Below are 18,540 nucleotides of genomic sequence, written 5' to 3'. Positions count from 1 at the left end.
AGGGCAGAGACCAGGGCCCGGCAGGCAAACCCAGCCGGAGTCAGGGAAGGCCCGACGAAAAAGACACCGAGAGGCTGTAACGCAAGAGGAACAAGCACCACAGCCTGTTGCAACCCCAGGCAGATATGCAAACAGGGAAGGCCCAGACCCAACCGAGCACAACACCCAGAAACCAGGCAAGAACCGGGGAAAGACAAGGCCGCAAAGATGTAGCCCAAAACCAGACAAAGAGGGGCCAGAGACCCCAAGAACAGAGCAACGCCCAGCGGACTTGAGCCCCAGAGACAGCCAACTTGAAAACAAAAGCTACAGGCAAGAGCAGGGCCCAACAGGGGGCAAAGGCACGACCCCAAAGTGTCTGCAAACCCAGGTAGGCACCCAGCCAGGGAACCACAGGCAAGAACAAACAGAAGCACAGGAGAGACCAAAGCAGGGAAGACCAACGCACCATACCACAATGAAGGGAGCGCCTTATTCAGTAATCAGTATTTGCAAATGCAAATTTGTTCGCCTATTGATTCAATCAAAAAGACAGATTTCCTTGAATCCACAGATCCACAATTTATTGCACGTCACTTTAGGATAGTGTTTCCACAACGATTATGACAGTTCATCAATATTGATTGACAAGCTTGTAGCAGTTCATCAACAGAAGTTCCTAATAAGTTAAGCCAACGCATTTCGACCAATGTAGGACATCATCAGGCCTGAAAAGGAAAACAAAACACTGTTCATATTTGCCATACCACATAATTAAAATCATCTTGATTGACAACACAATTTCCTAAGTATTAAATTCTTCACATTATCATCAACATCCCCAATATGTCATTGTCATCGTCATTAACAATGTCCCTCTATAAGGAAGGTTGCCTATATAACAATCTCAGCAAAAGTCGATCATAAAAAGCAAATTGCAAACAATTCTTAAAAACAACTAAATAAAGGGAGAAAAACATATTCATCCTATATGTAGAACACTCAAAGAGGAAACGCGGCACAGGAGTGGCAAGGGAAGCAAACAAGCTAGGAACCCGGACACAAAGAAGGATGAGTCAGTGACTCAGCCAGGGACAAACCAGGCTCAACCCCACTCAAACACCGAAACATAAGTGAGCAGGACCGAACAGGGCGGTATGTCCCCAGGCCTGGATACCAAAGAACACAAACAGCGCCACTGAACTACAATGCCATAGGCGCAAACAGGAGCAAAACCATCCCAACCGCAACGCAGCACACACACGGGGGCCAGATGAAATGAACAAGCCCCCCCCAGCCAGCACAAGGCGCACCACAAGCAACCACACCCAGGCAGGAGGAGGAACCAGCCCGGGTGCAGCAAAGCATGCGCACCTCCACTGAGCTACATACCTGCCACTGTGGCCCCAGACAATGCAGCAGCGAGGACATGTAGCAAGGAACCGCCGTGCACCGCAGGGAACAATGAAGCAGCAGCAGAAATAGAAACAGCTATGCGGGACTCACCCGAGGGGGCCGGGAGACAGGAACAAGGCCCCCCCTTCTCCGGCAGTCAGCCCAAGCTGCCCGACCAAAACCACGCCAGGACAGGAGAAAGCAGGAAGGGGAACCAGGCAACAAAGCACGTCATCCACCCGGCTAGGACACAGGAAGACGCGCCTAGCAACCCGGAAGGAACCGGGAGGCTGGTGTACCAGCTGCAAAGGGCTGGCCGGCAAGCAAGAACCGGCCAGGAAATCCAAGCCTCCCAGCAAGGGTGGCACACCACCAGACACCCCAACCGCACAGCCAGGCAGCCGGACGGGGAATCCCAAAGAAGAAAGCCACTGAAGCCCAGCAGGAGCAGCACCAGCACCTCGTCCCAATTCTGTCGACAGACAGAAAAAGAGAACAGGGGGAATGCTGGGTAAGTACTGCTTATGTACTCCCAGTTTGAGGGACTGGGGTTAGGGTCCCAGCATTCCTTTGTTTTTTTTTTCTGTCGGGAGATGATTATCTTCACTTTGTAATGAATGGGACGAGAACAACGGGACCTGGGGGTAATGCAAACATGCAATTTGCATTAAACATCTTCCGTGAGCACATGGGAACAATAGCAGCTATTGTTCACAGTTCTTTTTTTTATATGAACCCTCGCATCAAAAATTTACGCTAAGATACATTTTGCTCTAAATGAAATTGTAAAATGGCAGATTTATGTAATTACACAAGATTTTGAGTAATTTTGCCCTAATTTCGCTTAATTACATGAAAGCAAATTACATGAATTTCTCACACCCCTACTTAAAACCCCACCTTTGCCCAGCTCCATCCTCCCCGCTTCCACAGCCGTGTGCCTCTGTAACCCACTCCCAGGCTGGTCCAATGAATGTGTTCTTCTTAGGCTATTACCTACTATTACAAACATTTATTTTATTTATAAAGTTTTACAAGCACTGTTGTCCAATTATAGCTTTAATCTGGTGCCAAGGGCTCTACCAGTCATTAATGCCTCGGCCTGAGTGCGGCTCGGCCTATTACAACTGTAATTGCCAGAAGATAAAAAGCTGTAGTAGAATAAGAACATTGCCCCCCTCCCCCCCCACCTCCCCATTAAAATCAGCTTCTGGGGTGTGTCAATTCTTTTATGCGCTGGGATTTCGCTCCTTGTCAAAATATATGGTTTACCTATTTATTATGTTTTTTTTCATTTGTATGTACTTTTATGGCCCTGGTGGTCGAAATAAAGGTATTTGAACTAAAAAGCTGTAGTTGAATTAGAACATTGCATTCACTGGGGAAGAATATTTTGAGTCCCAAATTGAGGAAAATCTTGGCATTTTGGACAAAAGAACTGTTCCAGCAATTATTGGCCTCTCCCACTTAATTTTCTTTACTGAAGCTCGCAGCGTTCCATTATCCTAAATATTGTTAGACCTAGAGATTCTGGATTGATTTTTTCCTGAAAACTGTTACTTATACACTGAGTGTCAGTGTCTGTGATTCAGTTTCCAGAGCCAACAGAGTAGGGGAGTATGAACAGACCCTACTTTGGGAGAGTCTACTGGGGTGCCCATAGACAGACTCCATACACTTGAGACACCATCTCTTACAAGCCAACTTGTCCAAGATTATAATACTAAGGTCCTATCAGTAATCGTCTTGTATCCTTATTACCGGCTATTTCTAATAAATGAGTTATTTTGTTTGCACAAAGGATAAAGAAATATAGAACCTATATTGTAAAAATAAACACATCATTATTTTCACACGTAATTATTTGTACACATATTTTAATTATTTTAATATACGTTATTATCACGGTGTCTTCATGATTTAGATCATATTGCTGGTATTGAGTGGTACACTAGAGCAGTGCAGAAACTAAAACACTCTCCGAAAGGTCTCCTTATCAGAGAATTGTCAGATTTGCTGTGCATTCAAAGACAGAGGTCAAATGTCAAGCTCTCTCTTCAGAGGGAGCTTGGTGTTTACTTTTCTTTCCCTGACTTCAAGATGAGAGCATTTATGTGACAATCCTGCTGAGTATCCTTGTAACAAGAGAGGGTGCAGGATTTTTTGTTTCTAGCACCAAAAAATGAACTGTGCTGATGTTTCAAATATATCAGAATTAGTAAAAATGAAGCACATTTTTTTTGTCATTCTGACGTATGGTGGAAACAAATATTTGAATATGATCAAAACATATAAATACACTAGGGGCTGACATTTGCACACATTGTTTGTGTGTATCATATTTTGCTGCGCTCCCTGGGACAGCACTTGGTAATAGTCCCCCGAGTGAAGCATCTTCGGGCCGGGGGACGATCCTTCCGCAGCTTAGCAGCCAAGCTATGGAACTCTCTGCCCTTCCAGATCTGTAGCCTGGACCGCCTGTTGGACTTCAGGAAAGCTATTAAAACCTTTCTCTTCCCTCCTGCCTAGTTCTTCCCTGTCCCTTTGTTTGTTCCTTGTGCTTACCTGTTCAGTCTCTTAGCCTCCTTGGTTTTTTCTGCTGCTGGCAGTGCCGGGACGCCTCTTCGCTGAGGCAGCTGTGCTCTATATAAACTCAGGTAACATAACATAACATAACATGTAATGGTCATTTCTGTCATGGTCATGGCGTTTTGGCCGATCGGCTTTTCCTCTTCACACATACAGAGGACCGCAACTCTCACTTCCGGGCGGAAGTCGAGTTGCGGCCTAGTCTCGCACATAGTCCAGCCTATACTGCTTAGCGCTTCCGGGGGAATCTGCTTAACTACTTCGGTTCCTGCCGGCTCTGCGCTTCGAATTCTTCTTCGGTGACCTGATTGAAGCTGTCTACTGCGTCCTCGACATCGTCCCGTCTAGCAGGTACTCTGAGGTCGCGCAGCTGCCTTGGTCAGCATTTCGTGGGTGCCCTGCTATCGCCGCGCTGGAGCGCTTGTCTTGTTGTTTGCCGTAAAGCGGAAGCGCTTTCCTTGCCTGTCTCGCATCGCGCTGAAGCACTTTTCCTTGATAGACACGCCGCGCTGGAGGGAACCTTTGGGAGGTCCTGACATTGCGTAGACACGCCGCGCTGGAGCGCTATACCCTTTGGGGGGTTGACATTGATAGACAAGCCGCGCTGGAGCGCTATCACCCTTGAGGGGTCCTAACATTGTGTAGACACGCCGCGCTGGAGCGCTATACCCATTGGGGGGTTAACATTGCTTCCAGTTGTTTTTCCCACACCGCGCAGGAGCGCTTTTCCTTGTTTTGCCCATACCGCGCAGGAGCACTTTTCTTTGTTTTGCCCACACCACGCAGGAGCGCTTTCCTTTGTTTTCACCACACCGCGCTGGAGCGCATTTCTTGAGGTTTCATTACATCGCGCTGAAGCGCTGTACCTTGTTTATGTCTATGCTGCGCAGGAGCGCTTACATTTGTGTTGCTGACTCCGGTGGAGCACCATTTCCTTTTCATTGCTAAAGATAACTTTCTGTGTCTTGGTGCTTCTGCTGCCAGGTAGCTATTCATCTGTATGTGTGTTGAGGTGTACGTAGGATTGGGTGGTGTGGGTCTCATCCTAACTGGGTCTTCCTTTGTTTCCCTGCCAGCTGGAGTCCTCAGTCCTACCCCAGTCAAGAGACGTTCCCTCCTGATACCAAGGGCTCCTTCCCATCATCTTTAGGTTCCTTCCCTGGTCCCATCTCATCCCAGCTGGGTGCATCTTTTCTCCATGGGGTAAGGTGGGTACAGGGGCGATAGCTCTTGTCGTCTCTGCGGGATTACTTCGCAAGCAAAGGTAAGCCTTGTGGGGTACCTGACAATTTAATTTCAAAGAGTGTTGCCTGTAATGGCAGTGTGCTACCACACCATGCATACTCCACATTACGCCACTTCACTCGACTTGATGCCCTGCCACTCTATGCCACGCCACTCCATTCTTTCTACGACACTCGACTCAACTGTATGACATGCCACTCCACTCCACGCCCCTCCACACCACTTACCCCACTCCACTCGACACCAATCCAATCTACATCACTCCCCTCCAATCTATCCCACTTAACTCCACTCCAATGTACCCAAATCCACCCCACCCCACCCCACTACACTTTGCTTCAATCTACTGCAATCTACTCCACTCCAATCTGCCCCACTCCACTCAATCTACCCTACGCCACTCCAATCTACCCCACCCCAATTTACCCACCCACCCACTTCCATCCCACCCAATCTACCCACCCCACTCCACCCCAATCTACTCCATCCACTCCAATCTACCCCACTTCAAACTCCCCCACTCTAACCCAACCTACCCCATTCCACTCCAGTCTACCCCAATCTACTCCACTACAATCCAATCTAACCTACTACACTACAATTTACCCCACTCTAATCTACCCCACCCTACCCCAACGTATACCACTAAAATCTACCCCACTTCACTCTGCCCTAATCTACCCCACTCCACTCACTCTAACCCAGTCAACCCCAGCCCACTCCAATCTACCCCACTCTACACCAATCTACTGCACTCCACTCAAATCTACGCCACTCTCCTCCAGTCTACCCCAATCTACCCACTCCACTCCAGTCCAATCGACCCCACTTGAATCTACCCTAATCCACCCCACTCCAATCTACCCCAATCCAATCCAATCACTCCACTCCAATCTACCTCACTCCACTTCAATCCAATTTACCCCAGTCCAATTTACCCGCCTCCATTCTAATATACCCCACTCCACTCCAAACACCACTGCAATCTATCCAACTCCTCTTCACTCTAATCTATCCTAATATAACCCATTCCATGCGACCCCAATCTACCCCACTCTACTCCACTCTAGCCCACTCAACCCAAACCTACTGCACTTCACCCCAATCTGCCCCAATTCCATCTGATCCGCTCCCCCACTCCAATGTACCCCAATCTACTCTAGTCCAATCTACCCCACTCCAATCTACCCCACCCCAATCTACCCCATCCCATTCCAATCTACCCCACTTCCTCAATCTACCACACTCCACTCCATTCTATTCCACCCTATTATGATCCACCCAATCTACCCCACTGCACTCCAGTCTAACACACTCCACTAGAGTATACCCCAATCCACCTTACTCCACTCTCCCCAATCTACCCCACTCCACTCCAATATACTCCAATATATCCCACCCCACTCTACCCTGATCTGCCCGACTCCTATCTACCCCAATCTACTCCACTCCAATCTACCCCACTCTACCGAAATCTACCCCACTCCCCCAATCTACCCCAATTCAATCTACCCCACTCCAATCTACCACGCTAATCTACCCAACTCCCCCACTCCAATCTCCTCCAATCCACCCCACTCTAACCCAATCCACTGTAACCCAATCTACCCCACTCCACTCTACTCTAATCTAGCCCAATCCACGCTACCCCTTTCCACTCTGCCTCTTATCCAATCTACCGCACCCACACTCAACACCACTAACCTTTAGCCATGCTGGACAGCAGCCACACTGGTGTGCATAATGGCTAAAACACATTGCCAAAGCCAGTAGCTCTTGCATAGGCGCGACATATTGGCGTTGTCAATGCTTGTTTTATTATTGCTTTGCAGGAGTTCATTTACCCCAATGAAAAGCTCTTTCTGCCTCGGATTTTTTTCTGTGCATTCTGGGACTTGTAGTCCTGATTTAATAACGGGCTAAAGTACAGGAGTAGCAATTAGAATCCAAGCTAATAGATTCTATACTCGATGAGTGATTAGGTTTCTTATGTATGTACACACTAGCAGGCGGAGAAACACACAAAATTAGGAAGCACTTGCAGGCAGCGGGAGAGAAATGGAGAAAGCCTAGGCAGGCTGGTTCCAAGAACAATAGAGCGCACTCACCTTTGTTGTACAGTCTAGCCAGACCTGTGCAGCTCTATGGTTATAAGGAACCTGCGATGCATCCAAGACAGAAGCATGCACTGCCTGAGGCCTCCTCTTCTTCCAGTCTCTCACTGGTTCCCAGTGGAATCAACGGCGGACTGATGGAGGGTCAAAGGGCATGCGTGCAGCTGAACTTCAGTCAGAAAGCATTGTGTCATGAAGTGCTGTAAAAACAAACCGGACTGAAATGGAGTTAGGTTTGTTAACACAAATGCCCTCCTCAAGACCACTCTGCACTTCCCAGAACCAGCCTGCCCATGACCTCTTGACCCGAGCCCAGGCCCGGAAGGATGTATAGAGAGACCCGTGCTGCGGAAAACAGAGAACATTTTATGACCTAAGTGCTTGTCCACGTGCTCCCTGCACATCAGCCCATCAGGGGCCAGGCACGTGCAAGCTTCGGAAACTAATGCAAGTTTCGGGAAATTAAAATGAATCCTGGAGCAGCCTCATGATTCCTTCACCTCCCTCCAAATCCACCGCTGGACCGCCATCTCATGGTCTGGCCAACTTTACCATCCTGATCAGTGGGCTGAAATGGGAGGGAGGTTTTTGTCACACCTAGGCCCTAATTACGATCGTCCCTGAATGGGGAGGGGGGGAGCTATTTATTAAATTTTATTTAATGCAGTTTTATATAGCGCAAACTTAACCCGAAGGTGTCAGAACGCTTGACAAAAAGGGTATATATATCTCACTTAGTAAAGTTATATACCTGGGTTTCGTTATTTACCAGGAATGAAAAAAATATTGCTCGTATCACAAGTTTCCCCCTTACATTGTGAAATTACATGTGGTTTTTGGTACTTTACATACCACAGTCTGCAAGTACAAGTATGTATTTACCAGACACTTTCTTCTAGGGAATTTAGCCAACTTTGACCTGTTGAAATGTCCCTTGGAAATATTGTGTGTGTGTGTGGTAATGCCTGTATATCTAAGATTTCAGGTATATGCGATAACAGTACTTCCGGATGTGGAACGCACTCCCTATTGACCTCAGATGCAACCCCTCCTTCTCATGCTTCAACAAGCATTTACAATGCAATGGTCTCGGCATTCTTAAAGTTAGAGCTATTGGCATTGCTCATGACATTATTTTTATTTATGTTTTTAAAACATAAATAAATGGCATTGTCATCATAATCACTCGCAAATGCGAGACCTATTGCATTTGCACCCACACAGAGCCACACACACACAGCCACCCACACACACACACAAAGCCACCCACACACACATACAGAGCCACCCACACAGTCATTCACATAGAGCCCCCCACACATACATACAGAGCCACCCACACAGTCATTCACATAGAGCCACCCACACACACACACAGAGCCACCCACGCACACACAGAGCCACCCACCCACACACGGAGCCACCCACCCACACACAGAGGCACCCACCCACACACAGAGCCACCCACACACACACAGAGCCACCCACACACACACAGAGCCACCCACACACACAGAGCCACCCACACACACACAGAGCCACCCACACACACACAGAGCCCAACACACACACACACAGAGCCACACACACACACACAAAGCCACTCTTACACACACACAGAGCCACACACACACACACACACAGAGCCACACACACACACACACAGAGCCACACACACACAGAGCCACACACACACACACACACACACAGAGCCACACACAGGGAACAGAGGCCAGAAAAAACGCTCACAACGAGGGAACAGAGGGCAGGAGAGCAAGCACAACAAACGAGGGGGCAGGAGAGCAAGCACAACCAACGAGGGGGCAAGAGAGCAAGCACAAACAACGAGGGGGCTGGAGAGCAAGCACAAACAACGAGGGGGCAGGAGAGCAAACACAAAGAACGAGGGGGCAGAAGAGCAAGCACAAAGAACGAGGGGGCAGGAGAGCAAGCACAACAAACGAGGGCGCAGGAGAGCAAGCACAACCAACGAGGGGGCAGGAGAGCAAGCACAACCAACGAGGGGGCAGGAGAGCAAGCACAACCAACCACGGGGCAGGAGAGCAAGCACAACTGACGAGGGGGCAGGAGAGCAAGCACAACCGACGAGGGGGCAGGAGAGCAAGCACAAACAACGAGGGGGCAGGAGAGCAAGCACAAACAACGAGGGGGCAGGAGAGCAAGTGTTCTAACCCTCTCTCTTCAGTGGTTCCCCTTCAACTGCACTGGCTCTCCCCTCCATTTGCAATGATCCGCGCCAACTTGTCTGCGTTGGTGCCCTCAAACTTCGCTTCGAGGCGAGAGCATTGAGAGCACTTAAGGGGACAGAGAGCTGGGGGTTTGTTGACATCTGTAACCTCCTTTCAGCCATTCTTATGTTTTCAGGCAGCATAGAAGTTCTACGCAGGCTGGGACTTGTAGTTTCACGTTTTGGTGGCTGCGAGTACAAGCATGCTTAATGCTAGTAACTAGAAAAGCACAGGGCTGTCTGGCCGTCAGTGACGGCGGAACACAGAGAGATGACAGTAGCCCATTAGCCCTCGGGCTATAAATTGATCTCCACAGCTTTTCAGCTGAACGAGAAATGTAAGACCGTCACCAAGAGGAAGGCGCTGGCTGCAGCTCCTTTCATGCGAGGAGACAGAATCCAGTAACGAGTTTACTATTACGTTAAACAACAGGCACCATATCCCTCTATCCGAGAGGAGGGTGGACTCGGTTATGACATTTTAAGCGAGGTCTTTTTTCCAAACCTGATCTTATGTTTTTTGTTTGCTGCCTCAATGCATCTCCCTCACCGAAACCTATGGCAGACCTCCCAGACTGTGCCATGCCAGGCCTAAATTATCCAGGCGACTTTGTATTGGGATACTTGTAATTTACATCTAGAATATGACGAACAGACTGCAATTTCCATAAATTAACTGATTAAATATCAAACTGTGGCCGGTTTTTCCTGTAACTGTGTTGGAGGAGAGGGCCTGGCGCGTGGCCTACTGCGCAAGCTTCTTACGCGCCCTTTCCTCCCAAAGCAGCCCCTGGAGTGGTCAGCTCAGCTGGGTGCCCACGCGGGGGTGGGGGGCGGGGGGGTTGGGGGAAAGGACCATGCCTGATTTGTTTTTCCCCCGGAAGGCTCATTTCTCCTTCGGTTTTCATTCCTGGCAGGGATCGGCCTCTGGCTGCGATAATGCTAAAGCGTGGTTTTGTGCCAACCTTATATAACGATGCTCCCGTTATGCATTACAGTAGAGCACCCTCTGGGGGGTGGAGGGATGGGGGGAGGGGGGTCCGGCCTCACTCGCATGTTAAGCACCAGATAATCAGAAAGGTAATATTTGTCTTTGGTGTGCGTCCCCCATGAGCGGGAATGGTCTTTTCCCCAGTCAAAGATCTATGGAGTATTAAATGGTAGCATAGCATCCCATGAATGGGTTAGTAGCCGAAATCAGAACAAATCTGTCAACGGTGCCGCAACTAAATTCCATATACCTATGAACGTATATGAACGCACGTAAGTTAATAATGTCAAATTGAAAGATGCTCCAGGTTCCTGTGTACTGGGATAAGAAATGACCTTCATAAAGAAGCGCCTAGAAGTTATTTAGTTCACACTGATGGCTATACGAGAAGCCTCGCACACAATCCAAGGCAGCAAGTAGTCCTGGTTCAGAGATACCTTGGTGCAACAAAGAGAGACAGCCAGGTGAATTCATAAAATAAAGCGCCAATTCCCTGATTCCCAGGGCGCGGCGAGATCGGGACGGAGGAGGGCTGTGGGCAGAGGGAAGGGGGGAGGCGAGAGCGGGACACAAGCACAACGAGGGGGCTGGAAAGCAAGCACAACGAGGGGGCAGATGCACAACGAGGGAACAGAGGCAAGAAGAGGAAAGAAAAGCGAGCACTCACCGGAGGACTCGGCAGCTTCTCTACTTCTTCCGGCGACGGTCCAGCAGAAATGGCTTCCGAAAAGCCCCGACATTTTCGGATTCGGGGGCGTGGTTTTCATTCTCTCCTCTTCCCATTGGCTGGAAGGTAAAATTCCAGCCAATGGGAAGAGGAGAGAAAGAAAACAGAAAGAAGCAAAAAAACGCGCCCCCGAATCCGGTCTTCAACGGAGTGATGCCCCTCTCCTCCAATGGCTGGCCTCCGTATAGGAAGCCAGCCAATGGAGAAGAGGGGCGGGTTCAAGCCCCCATACTGAAAGACAAAATTTCTCGCCAGCGAGACTGCGCAAGCGCAGCTTACGCAGGCCGAGACCTAAAAAGGACCTGAAATTCCTTCTCCTTAAACAATACTTTACCGACCAAGTCAACCAACATAGGCACCAATAACCTAATGGATTCCCCCCTCCCTTGGACCTCCAAGAATGGTGTTTCAACCACCTGCGTCTTTCTCCCCTCACTGTACACATAATTATTATGTCTTTGCTGATATCTTTATGCATCCTCATGTCCTGTGATGTTATGCAATTTTCTTTTACTTTGTGTATGTAAAGCGCTCTGATACCCAAGGGTCTAGCTAGCGCTATATAAAACTTTATAAATAAATGAATAAAAATAAATAAATTTAAAGCCTCACTTAGAAACGGGTGTCTAGTAAGTATGGATATGGCGCCTTGCAGTATTTCGCGGGTGTGTTAAATATCTCATATACCAAGCTGACACTTGGGTTATTAGAAACGTATGTGCTTCCTGCATCTATTTCCTCCAGCATCTGAAATTTTTTCTCAAGTTTTCCTCCAATAAACTTTGGCAGGTCGGTCACACCGAAATTTACCCGAAGAAAATTAATTGTGTGGCAGTATTTAAGGACGGTGAACAACACTTACAACACAACTTTTACATCGCAGAGCCTTTACAACGCAACCATTACAACGCAAACTATTACAACGCATTGCTCTGGGGGGCGCTCTAGGATAGGGAATAGGTTAATTTACTATCCAATAACCTTCCCTAGTGTCCACGGGGACTGGAGTTGGAATAGTAAATTAAACTATTCACTATCCAGCACCCCAAAGCACTATGCGTTGTAATGTACTGCGTTGTAATACTTACGTTGTAAAGGCATGCGATGTAAATGCATGCGTTGTAATGTCATACATCCTTTAAGGACATCCAGTCCACCTTATTACAAGTGCATTTTAAGCTATGATACTTATAATAAGGCGGAAGGTATATCCGTCAAGTTGTGATGGAGTAATCCGTCCGTCAAACTCTTAATCAGGCCCTTAATGTTGATCTCTGTGCAAATTCTTGTTTGCACAGTGATTGGAATTTAGCTGTTCTTTTGTAATCTAAGTTTTGGAGCGTGAACAGACTCCTTCCACAAGTCCAGACCTGAGACTAAAATATGAATCCACAGAGGTGGAGAAAAAGATCCCAAAATGCTGTTGTTGACTTCAAACCTAGGTGACATGCTGGTCTTCCATGAGAGTGAGCACTAGGCTATTGATGTAGCAGTTGAAAGAAAATTCATTACCGTACCTCTGTGGTTTGAGGATATGCCAATGTGTACTCTTTTTTATGGCGAAGACACATACATCCAGTTCCGACAGCACGATTAGAGCGGAACTGATCCAAGGAACGCTTGCCAGTGCAAGCCGCTGTCTGAGAAAAATTGAATGACACCATCCTACTAAAAGCAATGCTGGCAGGGAAAAATCTTTTTGGTAAGAGGAGGTATCGGTCTCGTCCCATAACCTGTTCACTTGAATGTTTTGTTCTATTTATATAGTGCCAGCCACCACGGTATTGGCATTGCTGCGCTTTCTGTATCTGGGCGCACTTTTACTTCGATTATTTGAAGGCATTTTCTCATCCTATGATAGTGCATGTTGTTTTATTGGTGTTTAGTTGTGCTTGATTAGTAGAGATTTATGTATTTATTTATTTGTATTTATAAATGTTATATAATGCAAAACATACCTTCGTGGTGTTGGGGATCTTTACATACTGGAGCGTGTTTAATTTTGATAGAAATGTAGGTACAACATTGAATAGGAATGTTTGAGAAGGGAATATATACATTCTAAATTTATCAATTTCTTAAGGAGTTTTTCATGTGTCAAACTCAGGATATCGATTGGTAAGGGGCAGTGTAGGGGGTTGAAGTTTGTTAACCCCTCCTTAAAAAGAAAGTAGCTCGAATGGAGAACCAGGGGTTCACTCAGTGGAGAGTAAGACTTGTGAAAGGGACAGTGAATTTGGAAAAAATGAGGTTTTCGGCCCCCATTTAATGGAGTCGTGGGCTGGCTTCGCTCACAGCTTGGGTGGGAGAGAGTTAGAAAACTTCACAGTGCTTCCAATGAAGGATTCAGCAAGTGTATGCTGTCTCTTGAAGAGAATAATCTCTAAGTGCAGGGAATCCATGCTCCTTAAGGTGGCTGGTAAGAGGTTTTGTAATAGGTGTTTATGGGTTGCTGTGTGAGGACCTTTGTGGGTGATACAGCCTACTTGAAGGTACTTATTGTCTCATTAGGCAGCCATTGAAGATTGAGAAGTACAGAAGTGATGTGCTCCAAGTGTTTGGTGCCTGAGACTAGCCTTTGATGCGCCTGAGACTAGCCTTTGATGCACCATGAAGGGTGCTTTTAAAGAAGGTAAGTGTGTCTTAGGAATCACAAAAACTAGGACCACCCCATAGCCCAGACTGGACAGAACCAGGTGTTAAAGTCAGATTATGTGATATAGGGTTTAATACACTGTAGAAGTCTTAGCTGATGATGCACACTTTTTGCCTGAGTTTCTGCTCCAGGGTAACGTCAAGGGATTTAGTGCAATCAACGCGCGAAGGTTTGCAGTCTAAGATATTGAGCGAGTTGATCCACGATTGAGCAGAAATGTCGGAATGTGCAGATGAGCTAAGGTTACATTTTGTTCTGAATTTCAGCTTGAGGCAATGACTCGTAATCCAGGAATGGGTGTCTTCTAGGATAATTGGTTGAGGATGTGATATCATATGCTGAGTATTCTATGAGGTGTACCCAGGTGTCATCGACTTAAAGAAGATAAGTGACGTTCTGAGACAAAGAATAGAGTCACGGTATGATACTGTGGGTTATTTTTTTTTGTTTGCTTGTGAATTGTTAGAGTTCCTTCAATTTTATGTTTCAGAGTGGTTGTATGAGTTATTGTGAATGTAAAGTGAATTTGCTTGTGCAAGATCTCTGTAGTTATACGTATGTGGGTGGGTGTACCAACGAACCATTTTATTTTTTTCTCTCCAGTAGTGGTTAAATACCCATTCCTCTTCTGGTCGCATGGTGTTCACTATTATGCATCACAATCCATATAAGTTTCCGGTGGTGAGATATTGTTTGCCTCATGGTGTGTTGAGTTGATAATAGTTTAAAGTATGGCATTTTAGGCTCTATTGTGGAGTAATGCAGTGGTTCGGCTATTTGCTGCTAACTAAATGAGCTGTGTCCATGTGATGTAAATTTCCTCTTTGAGAATCATTACAGGGGGGGGGGGCTGAAGGTTCAGACACACCTGCAGCAAGTACTCTGATGTGAAATCTCGAATGCAGTCCAAAACTCCATGAACTTACTAAATAGGAGTGAGCTGTTAAACTTTCCTCCAAACAAGAACAATTTGCAGAAGATGTGTGACTCCATCACAAGTGAAAGCTTTGAGAACAAGCAGAATGCATGAAGGGGGGGGCTAATGAGCAAGCGATTTATCCAGTGAACATGCATATTACCAAATAAGATAATTCTTTGTCTTTTTAATGAATCTCTATTGAAACAAGAAAGTCAGGCAAATCATGAAATGATGTTAGGTACCAGAAATTAACAAAAGTTTCTAAAATGGGTGAGAGATAGTAACTAGGGGCCCGATTCACAGAACTAACTTAAGACAAAATCCTAAACTTACTACTTTTGGTATTCACAGAAGTCAGGATTTTGTCTTAAGTTTGTCTTAAGACAGACTTAAGACAGGCTTAAGTTAGGATTTTGTTTTAAGTCTGTCTTAAGACAAACTTAAGACAAAATCCTAACTTCTGTGAATACCAAAAGTAGTAAGTTTAGGATTTTGTCTTAAGTTAGTTCTGTGAATCAGGCCCTAGGTTTCTCTTAAAATCCCATTGGTCAGGTTAGCCAAGTCACAGGTGTTCCCGAGCAGCCCTCATTACTTGCCGGTATCAACATAGGGGTTAGACAGGCAACCACACGCTGCCACCAATAGTGCCCTTGTATTACATTCCACCTCATATTTTCAACCTTATGCTTTTATTAGGCACCTAACAGGAAAGTCCTGACCATGCAGGAGATTTGTTCATCTATATCAACGATGCAGCTTTTAAGAGGGCCATGAAATTGTGAAGTCTATAGTCTCAATCCTTTCCCATAGCCCAAACCATTCCATACAACTGGAAAAAGCACGATCTCTCTCAGGCTCTAATTTAGTACTATTAATCTTCACTTTTGACATTATAATCTACTAGCAGCCTGTCCCGACGTTGTCCTGGTATGAATTGCTGCCGGACAGTAGTATATTGTTTTGTAGGATTTCGTTTTGATAGCATTTCTTATCAGGCCTGTGAAACGCTCCGATTCACAGTGCACTGCTGATGCACTTAAGAGTGCGCGTTCAGTAGTGTGTGAACTTGAGTTTCCCTACTTTATTTTTCCTTGCAATATTATATAGCGCAAACTCGACAACATGGCATGAGCACAATTTACATTACAGAAGAACACATTCATTTGTGGTAGGCACGGGGAGACAAAGCGATTTGCCTGGAATCACAGGATGTTGAGCTGATGCCGAGATTCGAACGTAGCTCCCCAGCTCTAAAGTTCGCAATTCTAGAACTTGTGGCCGGATGTGTGTCTAAAAGTGTATGTCGGTGCTGGCCATCAATGAGAGAGACCTGTGCATTTTTCAAATGGGTGGTGAAAAAATATGAGTATGTTGCTGGAGATATGGGCCGCCGGGCCACCAATGTACTTACCGGGGAGGGTAAACAGACACCCATTATTCCGCAACTTTCTTTCCGCATACCATCACTCCGCATACTTTCATTACGAAAGTACAATGACTCCGCAATGCCATTATAACGCATGGCATTACATTTTATATGCTTTTACCACGCATACATTTACAACGAAATTCGTTGTAAATGCATGAATGGTAAAAGCATGTTTTTTTTAATGTTTCGATAAGGTAAGTATGGGTATAGGGGTATATGTTTTGGGGTACTGAGGTATATGTTTTGGGGTGTTTGGGTATTTTAAGGGTTCAGATATAGTTTTGGGTTATGGGGTACAGGGGTAGTTTTAGGGTTTAGGGATAGGTATGGGTTTTGGGGTACAGGGGTATTTTTAGGGTTCAGGGCTAGGTTTGGGTTGTGGGTATAGGGGTATTTTTGGGGTTATGGGGTAGGTTTGGGGTTTGGGGTACCGGGGTATTTTAAGGGTTCAGGGCTAGGTTTGGGGTACAGGGGTATTTTTAGGGTTCATGGATAGGTTTGAGTTTTGGAGTACAGTGGTATTTTAGGGTTCAGGGGTAGGTTTGGGTTTTGGGCTACAGGGTTATTTTTAGGGTTCAGGGCTAGGTTTGGGTTTTGGGGTACAGTGGTATTTTTAGGCTACAGGGCTAGGTTTTGGTTTTGGGGTACAGGGGTATTTTTAGGGTTCAGGGGTAGGTTTGGGTTTTGAGGTACAGGGGTATTTATAGGGTTCAGTGCTAGGTTTGGGTTTTGGGGTACAGGGGTATTTTTAGGGTTTAGGGATAGGTTTGGGTTTTGGGGTACAGGGTATATTTATAGGGTTAAGATGGGTCAATGTTTAAGGGTGTTGGGGTATTTTAAGGAGTAAGGGTGGGTTATGATTATGGGGTGCAGGGATATTTAAAGGGAGCAGGGTGGTATTAGGACACGATATGAGACATGGCATGAAGGGCGGAACGTACCACACGCCCCCAGCATTTGTCACGCCCCCAGCACACGCCCACAGCACAACGCAGACACGCCGACAAGGGACTACTTTGCTGGCACGGTTCATTTACCTTTTAAAAGTATATGGTGGGCGTCTGCATAGCCTATGTCCTTCTGCTGCAACTGCCCTTTACAACGCTGTATTGGGTGTTGTGATTGGTGCTGTGGTTCCTGAGATTACCCGCCTCAAAGGTTTGGGCTCTCTCTTTATTATATTAGTATAGATTCCAGAATCTACATGTTTGATAGTGAGTCTAAATGGGATCTCTGGGAAATTCAGACAATTACTCAGGCTGTAGTCAAATGTGATCAATATCTATTGATGCAAAAGCATATGATCAAATTCCATTTCTACTTGTTTGATAGTGAGTCTAAAAGGGATCTCTGTGAAATTCAGACAATTACACTGGCTCTAATCGCCTGCGATCAGCTTCCATTTCTACTTGTTTGATAGTGAGTCTAAAAGGAATCTCTGGGAAATTCAGACAATTACTCAGGCTGTAGTAGAATGTGATCAGTTTCTATTAATGCAATTGTCTGTGTTCAATTTCCATTTTGTACTTGTTTGACAGTGAGTCTAAAAGGGATTTCTGGGAAATTTAGACAATTACACAGGCTGTAATCGCCTGTGATCAAATTCCATTTTGTACTTGTTTGACGGTGAGTCGTAAAGGGATTTCTGGAAACTTTAGACAATTACACAGGCTGTGATCAGATTTCATTTCTACATGTTTAATATTGAGTCTAAAAGGGATCTATGGGAAATTCAGACAGTTACATAGGCTGTAATTGAATGTGATAAATTTCCATCGAAGCAATCGCTTGTTTCTACAGTTCCCTTTGAAATAGAGATGCGGGACCATTGTGCCTCTTACCGCTCTCATCGGTATCGTCAATGGCCGAGCACTCTCTGGCAAAGGAACTCAAGGCAGCACTGCCTCATTTAGGGATCAATTGCAAACTTTGTGCTTCTAGCAAGATGCAGCCGCCTTCTTTAGCATCTTCTGCAAAACCAATCCGGCATGTTGAATGCTTCCCACTTGTTTCGTGTAGTATGGTTTGGGCCAATGATGAAACTGGTAATGCTGGGATACCCTAGCCAAGATATACAAGGTGTACGTTGTTATCTGGTCATCTCGAGGTAGGTGCTAGTATATCTCAAGGCAGGTACTAGTTTGTCCTCAAGATTGAAGACCCCTTTGGATTGCAATCCATAAGCGAGACAAGAAATGCATGACACCGGTTCAGATTCTGATAGATACATCTCTTTTTAATGGCGAAA

General features: G+C 46.1%; 1 long non-coding RNA gene across 1 annotated transcript in view; it reads left to right on the top strand.

The window, feature by feature from the left end:
- Positions 1 to 1,392: 1,392 nt before the first annotated feature.
- Positions 1,393 to 18,540, top strand: part of LOC144798474 (uncharacterized) — a 281,744-nt gene continuing 264,596 nt past the window's right edge. The window contains exon 1 of the long non-coding RNA XR_013603547.1: positions 1,393 to 1,885. This is a non-coding gene — a long non-coding RNA (uncharacterized LOC144798474). The remainder of the gene's footprint in view (positions 1,886 to 18,540) is intronic.

The sequence above is a fragment of the Lissotriton helveticus genome, chromosome 12 (genome assembly GCF_964261635.1).
Source record: "Lissotriton helveticus chromosome 12, aLisHel1.1, whole genome shotgun sequence".
Lineage (NCBI taxonomy): Eukaryota > Metazoa > Chordata > Amphibia > Caudata > Salamandridae > Lissotriton > Lissotriton helveticus.
The sequence above is the reverse complement of the archived record's forward strand: the minus strand, read 5'-3'. Positions and strand labels throughout refer to the sequence as shown.